The sequence below is a fragment of the Pleurodeles waltl genome, chromosome 12, assembly GCF_031143425.1.
Source record: "Pleurodeles waltl isolate 20211129_DDA chromosome 12, aPleWal1.hap1.20221129, whole genome shotgun sequence".
NCBI lineage: Eukaryota > Metazoa > Chordata > Amphibia > Caudata > Salamandridae > Pleurodeles > Pleurodeles waltl.
The window spans coordinates 602,988,333-603,007,897 of NC_090451.1; positions in this window are offsets into that span (position 1 = coordinate 602,988,333).

Consider the following 19,565-nt stretch of genomic DNA (forward strand, 5'->3'; position numbering starts at 1 on the left):
CCAGTGGTCTCCAGAATTTGACCAGAGCTTCAAAGACATTAAACACAACAACAAAATTGAGAATGCCAAAGAAATGGCCTACTTTGACCCCAAGTTACATACTGAAAAAACAGCTGGTGCGAGCCTGATAGGGCCAGGGGCAAACCTTGCTCAACACAGTGGTCATCTTTGAGACACACTGGGGCCTATGCTAGTTGAAGCCTAGCTGATACAGAGTCTAGCTGTGGTGTGAGCCTGCAAACACTTTCATATATTCCTCTACGGAAAATGATTCACCATCATTTCAGACCACCAGGCTTTGCTTACAACTTTTGGGAACCCGAAGGCTAAGATGCCCCCCCCATAGAGAAGTCGGGGTTAAGACTCCAAGAATATGACTACGAAATTGTACACAAACAGTGGAAGGATAAAACCCAGCAGATTATTTTTCACGAGTGCCGCTGCATTGTCACAGTTCAACATCCAAGACAGCTGAAGCATTTCTCAACTTTATTGTGAACCTCCGCACACCAGTGCTTTATCTGTGTAACAAATCATTGCTGCGACTAATGTAAATGCATGAATCGGATTAAATAACTAATTACCGCGCAATCCTGGAGATTGAGTGGGGTTCCCTCAGCTAGATGAGAGAGTCAAGAATGAGTTGAAGGCATGCCAAATTTGAAACAGTCTATCACCCCCAAAGTTATGTAACATCCAGTAAAAATGCCTGATCTTCCTGCCCATGCCTGGGAGAGAGTTGGAGTTGTCTTTTTTGGGCCTTTTGGAAATGGGCACCATGTCATGGTAGTCATATAAGAATATTCATGTTTCCCTTTAGTGGAAGACCTATCCTCGACAACTCATGACAAAGTCATAGAACGGCTTGATGACACTTTTGGCACATAGGGCATTCCAGAAATACTCAAATCTGATAATTGCTCACCCTTTAACAGCAAAGCATTTAAAGAATTCCTCATTCGTCTCAACGTCAAATACAAAGCAAGTATACCTCTCTAGCCCCCAGGCCAAAGGCGTAGTCGAGCGATTCATGGGCACTTCCAAGAGAGTCATTCAACAAGCGTCCATGGAGGGAATTGACTTGAACCAAGCCATGTGTCACACCCTTGAGGCCTATCAATCAACTCCTCACTCTACAACTGGTGAGAGTGCGGCCTCTCTGCTGTTTGGGAGAGCTATCAAAACAAAACAACTTTAATTGACTCCAGGTTAATCAGTGAATACTGACAAGAATCGAGACACTGATTGGGACAAGAAAAATAAAACCATACGCAGATCAGCGCTGCCATACCCAAGAGACAGTTTTTGACAAAGGAGACTGGGTATTAGTTAAGCAGAAAGATACATGGAAAATGAACACTTCTTTTGCTGCTCATCCTTTACAGGTTGTGATGTGCAAAGGACGAATGGTGACAGCACATCATCCAGGTCAATCCATCTTTCGGGACACATCATATTTCAAACACCTACTGAGTTTCTGAAACCGTATGGGAAACGACTCTGCCAGCCGGTCCAGCTCAAGAGCCTGAGCCTATGGTAATGTCATCTGATCAGCGTGAATCTCAATCTTCTCGAACCACCGAGCTGGCAGACAAGTGATAGCGCCTCACTGATTAATCAAGGAAGTATGATTTTGGTGATGTTTACCACTTTTTCTTTTACAAACGGGAAAATTTAGCATCTTGAAGGTTTGAGCACTAGAACCCTTGTGGTTCTGGGCAGACTCTGAACAGGCAGTACGCAATGGATGGAAGGTGTTAAGGTATTAAGGTGTGGTTAACAGAAAGTATGATGTAATGCACAGTAAGTTAGTGTATGCTGAGAAATAAAGTAATGTTTGAAAGCAGAGCCCATGTGGCGTCGCTCACGTGTTTGCTCCATCGCTGGGGAAGATGCTACAGTTTTTACGTATGAACCCTTATTCTTACTTTGTAAACTCAGAAAAAGGCAATCAAATTGTTACACGCTAAAACCACAAAGAGCTGTAGAGGATTTAGCTGAGGGGAACTTTGCCACACATAATTCCATGTATTTTAGGATGAGGGCTGAAATAAAAGTAATTTAATAATTATAAAAAGATAGATTATCTAACTTACCCTGCCCAGAATCGAATTTGAAACCTTTAGCTCAAACATAGCTGCTTTCAGTCGGGAAATTAACCCACTGAATCATCAGAGGATGGTAAAACCATCATGGCGCAGGGCTCCACCTGTGGAACAGCCATAAACTCTTGCAGACAGATGCGCTCTGCCCAGCTTTGTTACTTTCAAGAGTTTTTGAAAACAGCACAGTTACATGTCTGAAAGAGTTCACACGAAGGTACTAACCTGATATATTAAGTCTGAGCCTAAGAGGCGCTTGAGTGGTACAACCCAAAATGACTGTTCACTAAATGTACTCCTGGGGTCAAAAGAGCTTGAGCCTCAAGTTCCTGGGCCAGGCTTACAAAGAATTCATGGACCAAAGTGCAGCAAGTAAAGTTGGAATGGAGTTGGACAGAGTGGTGTGGGGTGGACTGGAATGGGGTGGGGTAGACAGGAGTGAAGTAGAGTGGAGTGGAATAAATTAGGGTTGAATGGAATGGGGCAGATTGGATTGGGTAGATTGGAGTAGGGTAACTTGGAATGCAGTATGGTAGAGTAGATTAGCGTGGGGGTGGATCTGGGTGAAGTGGGATAGATTGGAATGGCCTGGGGAGACTTGAGTGGCATGTGGTAGAGTGAAGTGGACTTGGGTAGATTGAGTAGAGTAGTATGGAGTGTGATAGACTGGGTGGATTCGAGTGGGTAGATTGGATTGGGGTAAATTGGGGTAGAGTGGATTGTGACAGACTGGAGTGGGGTCCAGCGGAGTTGGAAAATTGGAGTGGAATTAAGATTGGTGTGGAGTGAGATAGATTGGGAAAGAGTGTATTGTATTGGAGTAGATTAGGGTGGAGTGTGGCAGACTGTGTGGATTCAAGTAGGGTAGTTTGGAATGGAGTGCAGTAGGTTGGAGTGGGGTATATTGAAGAGGGATAATTAGAGTGGGGTAGCATGGAGTTGGCTAGATTGGAGTAAAGTGTGGTAGATTGGAGTAGGGACGATTGGAGTAGGGTAGATTGCGGTGGGGTAGACTGAGGAGGGGTAGAGTGGGATAGATTGGAATGGGGTAGAATGGGGTACAGTGGAGTGAGAAATTTTGGGGTAGATTGGAGCGGAGTGGGATAGATTGGGGATGAGTGGAGTGCAGTGGATTGAGGTAGATTGGAGTGAGTTTGGTAGATTGGAGTGGGGGATATTGGAGTGGGGCCAATTGGAACGGGTAGATTGAGTGGAGAGGAGTAGATTTGAGTGGGGTGGTGTAGACTGGAGTGGAGAGGAGTAGACTGGAGATTATACAAAATGTTACCAAAAATGGGATTATGACCCCACACTGATCTGATTTTTGGAAGAGGCGTCATATAGGCATCCCGTGCAAATAGTGATTTGATATGCAATGCATCAATATTTTGCTACAGAAATACAGTTGCAAAACATTAACAAGTTACCGTCTTGCGAGTCTGGGTGGTAACTCATTGCAAAAGGAAAGGAGTCCTGTTGTAAACCTTACCATTTATTAAATAAAAAAAACAAGTTTATTAAGGTATAGGCAGTGGTTCAGGTAGCCATTGCCAAAGCTAAAACAAACTTAAGCATTTGCAATGCAATAGGTCTTGCATTTGCTTGAGTTAGCTCTATTGGTGGATTTTTCTTGCCACATAAATTGGTCAACCCTGCCTCATAATTTGGTCCTCTCTGCCACATAACTCCAGGGTCGCTGCATATAAGTAAAGCACTTCCATTCACCTTCTTCCTCATCTGCAACAAAAAATTACAATATTACTATTTATTATATTAATAATTTATATTATTATTTTGTGGTCCCCCAACCTAGTGTGGGGACCCAGCGATGTCCTAGACAGAAAGAGCACATCGTGCTGACTGTTTTGATGATGGTCCCATTGTCCTAGGACCACCACACAGTGAGTTATGGGCACAAATATTTTGTAAAAGCAATGCCCCATAAAGCATTATGAGGCGAATTTCCTAGTGCAGCGAATATTGTAGTATCTTGACTGAAATGCACAGAACAGAACGGCTCCACAATAAAAATAGCCTTTGTAAGAAACTTAGGGGGCCATTCCGACCCTGGCGGTAAAAACCGCCAGGGCCGCGAACGACGGAAAGCACCGCCAACAGGCTGGCGGTGCTTCCTGGGCCATTCCGACAGCCGCGGTCGGAAAACCGGGTCTGGCGGTTTCCCGCCGGATTAACCCCGGCTGGCCGAATCCTCCATGGCGGCGCTGCATGGGATTCTGACCCCCTTCCTGCCAGCCTGTTCCTGGCAGTTTTTACCGCCAGGAACAGGCTGGCGGGAACGGGTGTCCTGGGGGCCCCTGCACTGCCCATGCCACTGGCATGGGCAGTGCAGGGGCCCCCTAACAGGGCCCCAGTATGCTTTTCACTGTCTGCCTAGCAGACAGTGAAAAGCGCGACGGGTGCAACTGCACCCGTCGCAAACCTGCAACACCGCCGGCTCCATTCGGAGCCGGCTTCAGTGTTGCAGGCCGCTTTCCCGCTGGGCAGGCGGGCGCTATTTTGGCTAGCGCCCGCCGGCCCAGCGGGAAAGTCAGAATGGCCCCAGCGGTCTTCCGACCGCGGAGCGGCCATATGGCGGTTCCAGCCAGTTGGGCGGCGACTGCCGCCCGCCTCGGTTGGAATGAGGCCCTTAGTCATGTAACCATATACTCAGCCCCTAGAGAGCATAACCATATGAAAACAGGATTGCAGAACATAATGCAGTTTAACCATATATTTAGCACCTAGAGGGCGTAGTGCATTGCACATTTTCATGCTTAGCAGACTTACTAGAATAATATTAAAAACAAGGTCCTTAAAACACAAACTACTCCCAGTTGTAAAACAAAACTTTCAGTCATGAGAGAACTTAAAATTAAAAAGACACCAAATGGTAGGAGTGGTTATTATTTTGGGGTCCCCCCCAACCTACTGTGGTGACCTAGAGATGACATACACAGAAAGAGTGTGTTGTACTGAACATTTCGATAGTGGTCCCATTGTCCTAGGATGACCACACTGTGAGTTTGGGCAAACATGTTTTGTCAAAGGAATGCCACGCAGAGCATTATGGGGCAAGTTTCCGAGTGAAGCAAAGTATTTTGACTATACTGCTCAGTACAACCCCTACAGAGCACCACAATAAAGACAGCATTTGTGAGAAACATGGTCAGGTAACCATATAGTCAGCACCTAGAGAGCATAACCACCTGAAAAGAGAATGGTAGAGTGTAATGCAATGTAACCATATATTTAGCCCCAAAGAGGGTGTACTGCATTACACAGTTTCAGGTCTATTAGAATAATATTACAAACAGGGCCCTTAAAACACAAGGTACTCTCAGCTGTAAAACAAAAGTTTCAGCAATGAGAGAGACTGAAAAAACACTGAATTTTGGAAGGGGTTATTATTTAGGGGTCTCCCAAATCTAGTGCGGGGACCCAGAGATGACATAGACGGAAAGATCGCATCATGCTGAACATTTTTATGGTGGTCCCAATGTCCTAGGACCACCGCACGGTGAGTTAAGGGCAACCGTGTTTTGGAAAAGGAACGCCTCGCAAGGCATTATGGGGCGAGTTTCCAAGTGAAGCGAATATTGTAGTATCTTGACTGTAGTGCTCAGAACAGCCCCTAGAGAACACCACAATAAAAGAAGCATTTGGAGGGAACATGGTATTGTAACCATATATCCAGCCTCTAGAAGGCATAACCACATGAAAAGAGAATGGAATACACATTTTCAGGCATAGTAGGCCTACTGCAATGATATCACAAACAAGACCCTTAAATACACAACTGCTCCCAGACGCAAATCAAAAGTTCCAGCCATGAGAGCTTAAAAAGACACTGAATGGTGGGAGAGCTTATTATTTTGGGGACCTCCCTAACCTAGAGTGGGGACCGAGAGAAATTGTGTGTCGTGCTGAACAGGTTGGTGGTGGTCCCATTGTTGTAGGATCATCACAGGCTGGGTAATGGGCCAACATGTTTTGTAAAAGAAATGTCCTGCAAAGCATTATGTAGCAAGTTTCCCGAGTGCAGTAATATTGTGAGTTGGATCTCCCATTGTGCCGGAAGAGCCACATTGAGGATTTCTGTGTTTTTTCTGTTTAAAGTGTGCCAGTTTGTATGTTTTTAAACTGCTAAACTTGTACGTAAGTGGTACTCATATAAAGCGGTCCTCTAATCGAGTTTGTGCTATATGAAGCTTCACCTATGTAAGTGGTACTAATGTAAAGCGTTCCTCAGACTGAGTTCACACTATATGAAACTTAAAAAAAAAAAATACAATAACTAAATAAAAAAGAACCCCCTCAAGCGTGTAGCCTTTGGGTACAGACACCACAAAGAAACAGTGGCATGCCCAAAAACAAAGAAGAGGAAGAAACAACACACGGAGCATGAAGCGGAGAGGCAAACGAAAAAAGAAAAAGTAGTGCATCACACTAGGGTATATGGCAGATCGTGCAATAATCCATGTAACAGAGTCAGTCTCCAAGATGGTAACAAAGCTGCCTCAAGACATAAAGCATCTGACCATGATATCAAGGGAGTTATGAAAGGCAGGCAAAGGAACAAATTAAAGTGATGGACATGAGATGGGTGTGGTTAAACCCCACAGAAGTAGATTACAACATGTCGAAGACAGGGCATGCGTGCTGCCTAGCTCGACCTAAAAAGGAATGTATGATTTTTTTTAAAGCTGCAATGTTTCCTTGTAGGAAAAGTCACTGTAAAAAAAGTTTGCTTTATTGAACAGTGTTCACAAACATTATGGTCTAGCAGGTCACCATTCTTGTGATGGCATCTAATCAGAGTAGCAATTTGGGATCTACCACACTAGTGTTCATGAGGTAGGTTAAATTGCATCTCATTCCAAATCTGAATTTTATGCACTAACCCGTTAGTACAAAGCTCAGTTCATAAATGTCTTTATTGAACTCAAAAATACTGGTCGCAAATCCTGAACAACTTTTTCCAAAGCAGTAAATAGAACATCTGGACCTGGATCCCTACTACATGTGCTTACAAAATATCACAGACCCACTGTCTCACAAGGTGATAAGTAACCTAGTGGCCTCAATCTGAAATCCTGCATTGAGTCCTGCATCCAAAATGGCTGGTTGAAAATAAATTAGCTAAGTATATAGGATTAAGGAAGGTTCTGGCAAGTGATGTAGCAGCTGTAAAACTAATCCCAAAGACGTCTCCTTTGTTCATATGAGATGCGCCAGCACAGGTTCAGATGGGATAAACCAGATGCAGAGTTAACGACTGAAGCAGGATGGACACCGCTTCTGCCTGCACGAGGACAGCGGGCGATTACAAGCCACTCAAAGAGCAAGTAGCCTTATACCAGAGGTAAACGTATAACTTAACTAATGAGTTAGTGCATTGTACTCCCGGGGAAAAAAATTCAGATTTTGACCTACCTACAATTTATTATGTTGTCGCCAAGAGACTGCGACGTTTCACAGTTGTTTGCCACTTTCCTGAAGGTCTGTGGAAAACTTTGCAACTTCACAAAGACTTTGCCACTTCTCCGGAAAAAATGTAAAGTGCCCTGCAGTAAATGCAGACGTGTCATTTATCAACACATTACTTCTGCTTAAGGTATACTTGAGAAAACAAGCCCCATTCAAAAAGTTTTCGCTATGAGTTTGTGTCTTACAGTATTCACCAGTTATTCCAAAATTTCACCAGAAAGAATATTTCTCTTTCACTTCGAGCTATTGCCTGTTTGACATCATTCTGCCTTCTGGGGAGTGCTTCCTTTGCCACGCATGAGGAATTATTTTACATCTTATAATTACACTGAAATATAACACATTACATTCTTTATCTTATATATCCATAGGTATGCATAAAGAAATCCTTTTCATGTTTTTTTTTTCCACTGCACACATGCTTTTTAATATTTGGTTCATGCAAGACAGCTGTTGGGGTAGGTCTGCGTCAGATACATCCAGTGCTTGAAATGGAAAAATAGAAGTGTAGGTACTCACTTTTCTAGAGTACTTCTATGCTACTGAAAGATACTGGTACGCTCCCTTTAAAATGAGTACCTGACAGTACCTACCTATTTAAAGGACTGGTCACATCATGCTGCCATGAATGTCTTGGCCTCACTGACCTTTTAAAAGATGGTCACATGTCTGGAAGAATCACCATTTTGTAAAAAGACAATCCTCCGCTCAATCAATTGCAAACTCTGGGCCCTTCATTTTATGTCAATATTACATGGTGAATTAGGAGTTGGTCTTCCACTCTTTAGCCTCATCCAGTCGTATCTGATCTCCATGAAAGCAAAGATCAAAAGTCAAGAAAACTGTCGCTTGGTGTCTGATGAACAAAGCCACGGGTCACAAAGCATAGATGTGTCTGCACAGTGACTGTTGGAATCCCAGGCCTTATTTGGTGCTGCGATGGATTTACTGAGCCGCTGTAGTGCAAAATTGCTTTCAGGCAGGATTTGCAGACTCCTGCTCCATTAGTATTATAGAATCAGTATTTTGTTTCCAAGCCTTTCTGAGAGGACTGGGAATTTTAGGATGGAGGCCTGCAAAGAACAGCCAACCTCCAGCCCTGCGTTCCACATCCCAAAATAGAATGTATTTTTTTTGCAGTCACAGTCCCCTAGAAGGACAAGACCTGTAGTAAGAAAAAATTGTCATGATGCAAATTTCACTGGTGGAGGAAGCAGAGGTCCCCAGGACAAAACGTTTCTCCCTTACGTCCACAGCCGCCGTTCACTAAGTAGAAGCTGTCACTTACAGACCGTTTTCTCTATGGGAATTGATCCTGCCCACTTCCAGGTGTTAGTATTCGACCGAAGGTTTGCAAGCTCAATTAAACTTCGTGGAGAATCATTAGTAGTTCTCCTATTTTACACCCAATTTCCGGTAACTATTCATTATAGGATGCAAAGTGTACATTGTGATTCACAAAGACTTCCATGGATCGCAATGTGACTTTAAGTATTGCGACTTTGGAGCTTTCTGTTACCCTGGCTGTGCGTTTGTAAATCGCAGGCTTTGTGACCACAAATCCCATTGGCACATCAGGCCCCTGAGCTTTAGCAGAGACCAATCAGGGAAACTCTTTATCAACGTGGTCTAAGGAACATCGATTTAAACTTTCCTCTTGAGTGTGAGAACGTTATTTGTGTACTGGCACTAAGGCTTCAGGGCAGTCAGAAACCTCTCCATTCTTTTGTAGGGATCTAGTGAAATCTACTGATTACCAGTACTTTTGTGCTACCAATGAACTGTAAAGCACTTCTTCAAGGCATGTTCAGAGACAGTTCATGGAAATCCATTCACTGTCTTTTTAGGTCACAGCCAATCAGACATCAGAGCTGTCTGGTTGCTAAAGGCATCTTAGGGACATTCAGAAAGCTGACAATGTATTCTGCTTGTTGCTTGCCATTGGCTTTGTGGTTTGTAACTCCCATTTTCTTGCTTTCCATTTGCTGGCTTTCTTTGTTTTAGGCTGTCCAGCTTGAGTTCATAAGTTCCCTTGCCCAAACCTAAGTTACAGTAACCTTCCAAGTGATCCCTTTCTGTAAGCAGGCCTGTAAATCATGTTCTTATCTCATCACATTTGCTGTGCATACAAAGACCGAGGTCAAATGTTAGGTGTTGTCTTCTGAGGGGGGTTGTTTACTTTTCTTTCTCTGACTTCAAAGTGAGAGGATTTATGTGACAATCTTGCTGTACATTGGGGGAAGGAGAGAATTTTTTTCTAGCACACGAGCTACAACATTTAAATAAACTGTGCAAGTATTTCAGAAAATATCAGAATTAGGAACACAAATGAAGCACATTTTTTGTTATTTCTGAAGTGTGTTGAAAACAAATAATTTAATATGATCAAAACAATTCATGACACTAGGTGATGCAATGGCCACACTTTTTCATCTGTGCTCTGTATGGCTTTATAAGTAAAACTGTATGTCTGTGCAAATGTAATGGTAATTTCAATTGGAAATGTGTTGTCTGTTTTGGCTGTGCACTACAACACCATGAATACTTCACTGTACCCCACTCCACTCTACTCTGCACCAATCCACACCACTGCACTCTACTCTGCACCACTCCACTGCACTCTGCACCACTACACTGTATGCCACTTCAAGCTATGCCTCTCTGCTATACCCTTTAATGCTCTACTCTATGCCAAAGAACTCTTTGCCCCTCTCCTCTACACCACTGCACTCTTTGCTACTGCACTCTACACCACTCAAGTCTAGGCCACACTAGTCTACTCTGCACAACTCCACTCTATGCCACAGTATTCTATGCCACTCTGCAGCGTGCATTCTACGCCACTGCTCTCTATGCCAATACACTCTACAAATATTAACTTTATTGTGTAACATGCAACGCTATGCTCCTGCTCTCTATGCCAAACTACTGTACATCACTCTAATCTACTCTGCACCACTGTACTCCATGTCACTGCACTCTATACCACTTTACTCAATGCTGTTGCACACTATTCCACTATGTGCAACTACGCTGTACCCTTCACCATACCACTATTCCACTTCACTCTACTCTGATACAATCTACTCTATGCCAGAGCACTCTCTGTCACTCCACGCCACTGAACTCTACGCCACTCTACTTCTAACTACTGCACTCTATGCCAAATAACTCTACACAACTGCACTCTACGCCACTGCACCCTATTCTGCATCACTGTACTCTGTCACTGCTCTCTACGCCATTCCTTTCCACTCTACACCACTGCACTCTGACTCTCTATTCTGCAACACTTCACTTTCCACCACTGAACTCTATATCACTCTACTCTGCACTATTCTAACTCCTCGGAACTCTACTTTACGTTACTGCACTGTGTGCCACTGCACTCTATGGCACTATACTTTATTCTACACCAGTCTATGTTACTCTGCCCTGCACCACTCTATGGAGGGAGGTAGAGAGGGAGGGAGAGAGAGAGAGAGAAGATAGAGAGAAGGGGCATATGTATAAGAGTGTGACAGAGCACAGGGTATTTGAGGCAAGCACATGAGAACGAAAGGTGGAAACCACATTCATTCTCATTGAGTGTATAACCAAAAAGAAACAAGCATTGGTAAAGCCAATAGATCTTGCCTCTATGGGAGACCTATTGGCTTTGTTAATTTCTCTTAGGTTTATTGTACAGCAGCACAGCTGCTCTGCAGCATGCCTGAAAGTTGAATAAAGCCAATTAGTCTTGCCTAAGCAAGAGTTATTGGCTTTGCCAATATCTTTTAGTCATGTTGTACACCAGCGTGGTTGCTGTTCAGCATGGTTAACAGTGCAGTGACATAGTGTTGAGTTGTACTGTGTAGATTGGGGCAGAGAGCAGTGACATAAAATGCGGTGGTGCAAAATGGAGTGGCATAGAGTGCCATAACATAGAGCATAATGGTGCTGAGTGGCAGAATGTGCAGTGGTGTAGCGTGTTGCACAGTAGAGTGCAGTGGCACAGAGCGAATTAGTTTTGAATAAGGTGGTGTTGAGTGCACTGGGGTAGAGTGCAGTGGTTTAGAGCAGAGTAGAGTAGAGTGGTATAGAGCAAAGTGGAGTAGAGTACAATGGTGTAGAGTAGGCCGGTGCAGAGTAGAGTGGCATACAGTGGCGCATAGTCGAGTGCAATAGCATAAAGTGCAGTGGTGGAGCATGCAGGGGTGGAAAGTGGAGTAGTGAAAATTGCAGTGGCATATAGGGCAGTGGCATAGAGTAGACTGTTTCAGAGTGGAGTGGCATAGAGTGGAGTGGTACAGGGTAGAGTGGAGTGGCAGAGCTTAGTGGTGTACAGTGCAGTGGCATATATGAGTCGTGCAGAGTAGAGTGGTGTAGAGTGCAGAGGTGTCGAGTAGAGTAGTGTGGCATAGAGAGCAGTGGCATAGAGTAGATTGTTTCAGTGCAGAACAAAGTGGCATAGGGTGGAGTGATGGAAGGTAGAGTGGAGTGGTGCAGGGTAGAGTGCAGTGGCATAGAGTAGTGGCAGAGAGTAGATTGGTATTGAATGCAGTGACAAAGTGCAGTGTTTTAGGGTAGTGTGGTGCAGAGTGGAGTGGTGTAGAGTGCAGTGGCAAAGAGTGCAGTGATGCATAGTAGAGTGGGGTTGGGTACACTGACAGAGTAGAATGGTGCAGAGTAGAGTAGAGAGGTGTAGAGTGAAGTGACAGAGTGCAGTGTCATAGAGTGCAGGGGTGCAAAGTAGCTTAGAGTGGTGTAGAGTGTAGTGGCATGAAGTGCATTGGCACAGAGTACATTGGTGAAGAGTGCAGTAGAGAGGCATAGAGTAGATTGGCTTAGAGTGCAGTGGCACAGAGTGAAGTGGTGCAGGGTAAAATGGCACAGAGTAAAGGTGCATAGAGTTCAGTGGTAGAGAGAGCAGTGGGAGTCCACTGGTGTAGAATGCAGTGGCATAGAGTGTAGTGGTGTAAAGTAGAGAGGTGCTGAGTAGAGTAAAGTAGCATACAGTGCAGAGATGCAGAATGGATTGCCATAGAGTGCAGTGGTGTAAAGCAGTGGTTCCCAACCTTTTGACTTCTGTGGACCCCCACTGGAACCCGGAGACCTCCACTAAATCCTTATTGGAATCCGGGAACCCTCCAATGAGTCATTACTGAAAGATGGGGAGCTAATCTGTTAAAATTATACAATTTTCGAAGCACTTGCGGACCCCTGAGGAGGCTTTGCAGACCCCCAGGGGTCCCCGGACGACAGGCTCGAAACCACTGGCATAGAGTTTTGGCTTTGAGTAAAGTGGTGTAGAGTGCATCAGTGTTCAGTGCAGTTGTGTAGAGTGCAGGGGCATAGAATGGAGAGGTGTACAGTGGAATGGACCTGAATAGAATAGAGTGGAGTAGAGTGCAATGATGTAGGGTGGATTGTTTTAGAGTGGAGCGTTGTGTCATTGAGGGCAGTCGTGCAGAGTAGGTTAGAGTGGATTGGTGTAGATTGCAGTGGCGTAGAGTGAATTGATGCAGAGTGTAGTGATGCAGAGTGTAGTGGCATACAGAGCATTGGCACAGACTGTAGTAGAGTGCGGTAGAGTGGTGCAAAGTAGAGTGCAGTGGTACAGAGAAGAGTGGCGTGGAGTTCAGTGGCAGAGAGTGCAGTGTTGCAGAGTAGAGTGGCATAGACTGAAGTGGCTCAGAGTGGAGTGGTGCAGAGTGAAGTGGAATGGTTCAGGGTAGAGTGTAATGGCGTAGAGTGGAGCAATGCAGAGTGCAGTGGTGTAGAGTGCAGTGGCACTGAGTGCAGTTTTGCAAAGTAGAATGTCACAGAGTGCAGTGGTGCATGATAGAGTAGCATAGAGTGCATTGGCCTGGAATGCAGTGGCATACATTGGTGTAGAGAGCAGTTTTGTAGAGTACCGTGGTGCATAGTAGAATAGAGTTCACATACAATGCAGTGACATGAAGTACAATGGCGTAGAGTGCAGTGGCATAAAGTGTTGTAGTTCAGAGTAGATTGGCGTAGAGTGCATTGGTTTTGAGTAAAGCGGTGTAGAGTGTATTGGTATAGAGTTCAGTGATGCAGAGTGGAAGGCAGTGGTGCAAAGTAGAGTTCAGTGGCTCAGAGTAGAGTGGTGCAGAGTGGAGTGGTACAGAGTGGATTGGATTGACGCCGACTGCAGCAGCCCCAAGTAGAGTGGCACCGAGTGGAGTAGTGCTGAGTGCAATGCATCGAGTAGATTATTCAGAAGAGAGTGGAGAGATTGCCCGGTAGAGTACAGTGGTGATGTCCGAATAGAGTGGAGCGATGCACGGTACAGTACAGTGGTTTAGAGCAGAGTGGCATACAGTGCAGAGTAGATTAGAGTGTGGTAGAGTGGATTGGCATAGAGTGCACTGGCTTAGAGAGGGGTTGTGCAGACTAGAGTGCAATGACAGTGTGGAGAAGTGTGTATTGGAGTGGTGTAGTGGGGAGCATTGTAGAGTAGACTGCAGTGGTGGTGAGTGGTGTAGAGTAGAGTGGAGTGGGGTAAACTGAAGTATGCAGACAACAAATCTTCAATTGAAGTGACCATTACATTTGCAAAGACATACAGTTGTACTGCTAAAAGTATCCTGTGCACAAACGATAATGTGTGAAAATGTCATCACTTAGTTTATTGATTTGTTTTGATCATATTAAAATATTTGTTTCCACCACACTTCAGAATGACCAAAAAAGTGCTTAATTTGTGCTTTTCTAATTCAGATAAATTATGTAATAACTGCTATTTGTTGTGTGTTACAAAACAATAGCATTGAGCAGGCTTCTTCAAGCACACCTCCAGAGACTGCAAATAGAATGCAAGCATGGTGAGTTACAAACCACAAAGCCAATGGTAGGCAATGGACGGAATGCATTCCCCTGGAAGCTTTCAGAATGTCCCCAAAAAGTCTTTAGCAAACCAGACAGCTGAGGTGTCTGGTAGGCCTCAATCTAAAAAAAAAGCACTATGATGCAGCCAGTACTGACCACGAGAAGCAGTGATCTGTTTTCTTAGTATGGGATTATTCTCTGCCTTCACAAAAAAAAACAAGTTTAATTATCTTACGTCAGAGCTGAGGTTTGCTGTCCCACATGAAGAAAGTGAAAAAATCCCATACAAAGCAGGGAGCGCAGCTCTGTCTGCATCTTTGCAGCATCTTACTTGAGGCTTATGAGGTGGGTAGAGGTAAAGGCAAATGAGTGTGACTTAAGGTTCAGGGATGGGCAGAAGTCAAGGGACGTGAGAGTGATCGTTGATTATAATTTGAGGGTTCAGAGTTAAATAGCGGTAAAGGGATGTGAGGTTGAATTCAGTATTTGTGTGTGGCTAGACGTAAAGGTAGGTAAGAGTGAATTCAGGGTTCAGGTTGTGTAGAGGTAAAGGGAGGTAAGGGTGACTTTAGGGTTAAGATGGGAAGAGGTAATGGAAGGTAAGGGTGATTTTAGGGGTTAGGATGGGTAGAGTGATGCAGAGTAGAGTGGAGAAGTGCAGAGTAGAGTGCAGTGGTATAGAGTTGAGTGATGGAGAGTGTACTGGCATGGAGTGTAGTGGTGTAGAGTGCATTGGGTAGAGTGGCATAGAGTGTGGTGGCATAGAGTGCAGTATTGCAGAGCACACTGTCGTGGAGTGGCATAGAATGCATTGCCGTGGAGTGCAGCAGTGTAGAGTGGTGCAGAGTAGAGTGGTGTAGAGAGCAATGGCATAGAGAACAGTGGTAGTCCGAGGACTCCCCCACCCAAATCATCACAGACTGGAAGCCACTATCCATCCAGGAAGCAGCCGCCCTCATGACTTTGACCCACACTGGCTCACCCAACGATCCATGCTCACAATACATCTTCAACCTGGAACAGAAGGAAATCAGCAGCATCCTCTCTCCCATCTTCAACACCTCTATCAGGACTGCCACCATCCCCGAAGCATGGAAACAAGCCGAGGTCAAGCCGCTTCTGAGGAAACCTTCCGCTGACCCCAGTGAACTAAAAAATTAACACCCCATCTCTCTGCTTTTCTTCCCAGCCAAGGTCCTGGAAAAAGCCATCAACAAGCAGCTCTACGAACACCTGGAAAGATAAAACCTACTTGACTAATCCCAATGTGGTTTCCACCCCAACCACAGCACCAAGACTGCCCTTATCACCGCAGCGGACATCAGGTCCCTTCTCGACCAAGGAGAGAAAGTGGCCCTGATCCTTCTAGACCTCTCCACCATGTTCAACACCATCTCCCACTTCACCTTCACCTCCAGACTCCACCACATCGGTATCTGAAGCAGTGCCCTCAAATGGATTCACGCCTCCATCACAGGCTGCACTCAGAGGATCCGCCTCCCACCCTTTACTTCAGAATCTAAAAGCAATATATGCGTCATCCCCAAGGGATCCTCTCTCAGCCCTACCCTTTTCAATGCCTATGTGACGCCGTTGGCCTAGATTGTTCATTCCCATGAATTTAACATCATCTCTAACACTGACAACAGCCAACAAATACTCTCCCATTCTGAAGACCACACCACCACCAGAAACAACTTCAGCAACTCCATGACACACGACGCCGAATGGACGAAATCCAACTACTTGAAATTGAACAGCGGTGATCATCTTTGGATGCAACCCCTCCCCTTGGGACGACTCCGGGTGGCCCTCCACTCTTGGACAACCCTGAACCTGACTGACCACACCTGCAAACTCGACACCATCATCGACAGCAAACTCACCTTCAAACAGCAGATAAATGCAGTGGCCTCTTCCAGCTCCCACAACCTCCTCATGCTACGAAAGATCTTCAAATGGATCCCCATCTAAATCAGAAAGACAGTCATCCAAGCCATCATCACAATCAGACTAGACTATGTAAATGCCCTCTACGTCGGACTCCCCGCCTAGCTCCTGTACCGCATCCGGACCATCTAGAACGCAGCAGTGAGACTCGTCCTAGACCTCTCCAGAAGGACCCACATCACCGCCCACCAGAGATGTATACACTGGCTGCCTGTGCACAAGAGGTACATATTCAAGGCTCTCACCATCACATACAAAGCCCTCCACAACATCGGACCCAAGCTAATCAAGCATAGACTCTCCTTCCACCAGCCAACCAGGGAAGCTCCTTTCAACAACTCTCACCCTTGCGTATTTGCCCAAGAGTCCGATGCAGCCGCAGCAGAGAACACTCCTTCTCCTACCTCGCTACGAAGACCTGGAACGACCCCACCTTCGCAACTTGCCCACCCTCCTCGACTTCAGGAAAAAGCCCATGACATGACTCTTTGAGGAGTAGCTCTGACACAGTTACAACCCAGAGCGCATGGATAACCCCCCGTGTGATAAACCGTGCTTTACAAATCCAATGATTGATTGATTGATTGGTGCAGAGTAGAATAGTCTGTCATAAAGTGCAGTGACTTACAGTACACTGGCTTGGGGTGCAGTGCCAAAACGTGTTGCAGAGTAAAGTATAGCAGCATAGTACACAGTGGTGCAAAGAAGATTGGTGTAGAGTGGAGTGGGGTAGAGTGCATTGGTTTTAAGTAAAGTGGTGTAGAGTGCATTGGCACAGAGTGCAGCGATGCAGAGTAGAGTGCAGTGAAGCCAAGCAGATTGCAGTGGCGCAGAGTAGAGTGGAGTGGCGCAGTGCAGATTGGAATGGTGTGGAGTGGATTGGAGTGGCACTGAATGCACTGGTGCTGAGTGTAGTGGTGTACAGTGGATTGCTTCAGAGTAGAGTGCAGTGGTGCACAGTACAGTACAGTGGCAGAGAGTAGACTGGTGCAAAGTAGATTAGAGTGGCATTGAGGGAATTGGCACAGAGTGTACTGGCGTAGAGTGGAGTGGTGTAGGGTAGAGCCCAATGTCAGTGTGGAGTGGTGTGTAGTGGAGTAGCATAGTGTACAGTGTTGTAGAGTAGACTGCAGTGGTGTGGAGTGGTGCAGAGTAGAGTGGAGTGGGGTAAAGTGAAGTATGTATGGTGTGGTAGCATACTGCCATTGTAGACAACACATCTTCAATTGAAATGACCATTACATTTGCACACGCATACAGTTTTATTGATAAAAGTATACAGTGCACAAACGGGAATGTATGAAAATGTCATCACCTAGCGTATTGATTTGTTTTGACCGTTTTAAAATATTTGTTTCCAGCACAGTTCAGAATTACCCAAAAATGTGCTTCATTTGTGCTTTTCTAATTCTGATATATTCTGTAACACATGCACAGTTCACTTAATTTACAGACGTTTACATTTTGTTGTGTGCTTCAACAAAAAAATAACATCATACAGCCTTTCTCAAGCACACCCCTAGAAGCCAGCATGATTGTGACATAAATCCTCTCACTGGAAGTCAGAGAAAGAAATTCCTTCACAAAAAAACTTTTAATTATTTTATATTCAAGCTATGTTTCACCATGTTGGCCCTGCATAAAGACAGTGCCAAAAATACCATGCAGAGCAGGGAGCGTAGTTGAGTCTGCAACTTTGTAGCATTTTGTGTGAAGGTTATTGGGTGGATTGAGGTAAAAGGAGGTGAGGGTGACTAGAGGTTCTGGGATGGGTAGAGATCAAGGGAGGTGAGAGTGACTCGTGAATTGAGGGTTCACAGTTGGGTAGAGATAAAGGGCGGTAAGGGTGACTTTAGTGTTTGCAGGTGGGTAGAGGTAAAGGTAGGTAAGACTGTATTTACGGTTTGGGGTCGGTAGAAGTAAAGGGAGGAAAGGGTTGTTTAAGGGTTCATGGGTGGGTAGAGGTAAAAAGGAAGATAAGGGTTAATTTAGGGTTCAGGAGTGGATAAATATAAAGGGAGGTAAGGGTGATTTCAGGGTAAGGGGTGAGTACAGGTAATAGAAGGTTAGGGTGGTTTTAGGAGTTAGGGTGGGTAAGGTTAAAGGTAAATATAGACCTTTTGAAATCAGTGTGTGTTTGATGATGAATAAAATATTCTCCAAAATTCTAAAAAGGGTAACCAACAAATAAGTAAATGTGACACAGCAGCAAATGTTGTTTTAGATTAACACATACTGCATGACAACAGTCTTAAACAAGGGGAGTATGTTTACAGCTTCATTATCAATTAAAAATGAAACGAGGTCAAAATGTATGTTTCGGAAATTGTCACATGCCGCTAATACTGGGAAGTGGGGGCTTCAACTTTGATGGTGTCAAGTTGTCTTGTAATAAAAAAAAGAGTACCACATACTTGGTCAATGCTCAAGGGAAGAAAAGAAACACTCAGAGACAAAGAGAAGCCGACAGGTGCTATCATTCCCTCAGCAATGAAAAGGAAGAAAATAATATTGACAATTAAGTGAACCAATGGTAAGTAATGGGCGGGTTAAAACCTCCTTTTTAAAGTTTGTTTTCCAAAACAATAGTCCAGCAAGACCTAAAAAGATGTTCGAACAGTGGAAGGATACAAGTCAGCCACTCAAGGAGAATGTAAGGCGATTATGTTGCATTGGGGCAAACACAAGATGAACAAACTGGGTCAAGGAGAGCCATCACATTAGAATGAGAGTGACAATAAAGCAAACCAATATGGAAATGGGTGGGCTTTAAACCTCTGTAAATTCTTGGTAAGCCAACATTGGGTCTTTCACAGCCAGACAGCTTGTCTGAGACCTTTAAAGCACCGCCCATTTTGCAGTGCAGTTGCAGACCTTTAGCAGTGGTTAACTGGTCACCTTTCAGTTGCTGGCTGCTGTATTCAAGTGTTAATCTGGGTGTAATAATGTGAAACTCTGTACTAATGTAAGATAAAATTGCAAGATAGTGAAAAAAATACTGCCATAGAATATGGCGCATTACGTGACATAATTTCCTTTCCTACTGCATTATTTAGTAAACACGTCTGTTTACACTTCTCTATAATTTAGTCCTCCACCGCCACATAATTCCAGCAGCATTGGATTTGGCGATGCTAATCACACCCTTACATTTCAACAAAGGTTGGGCTCTAAGTTATACTATTATCATTT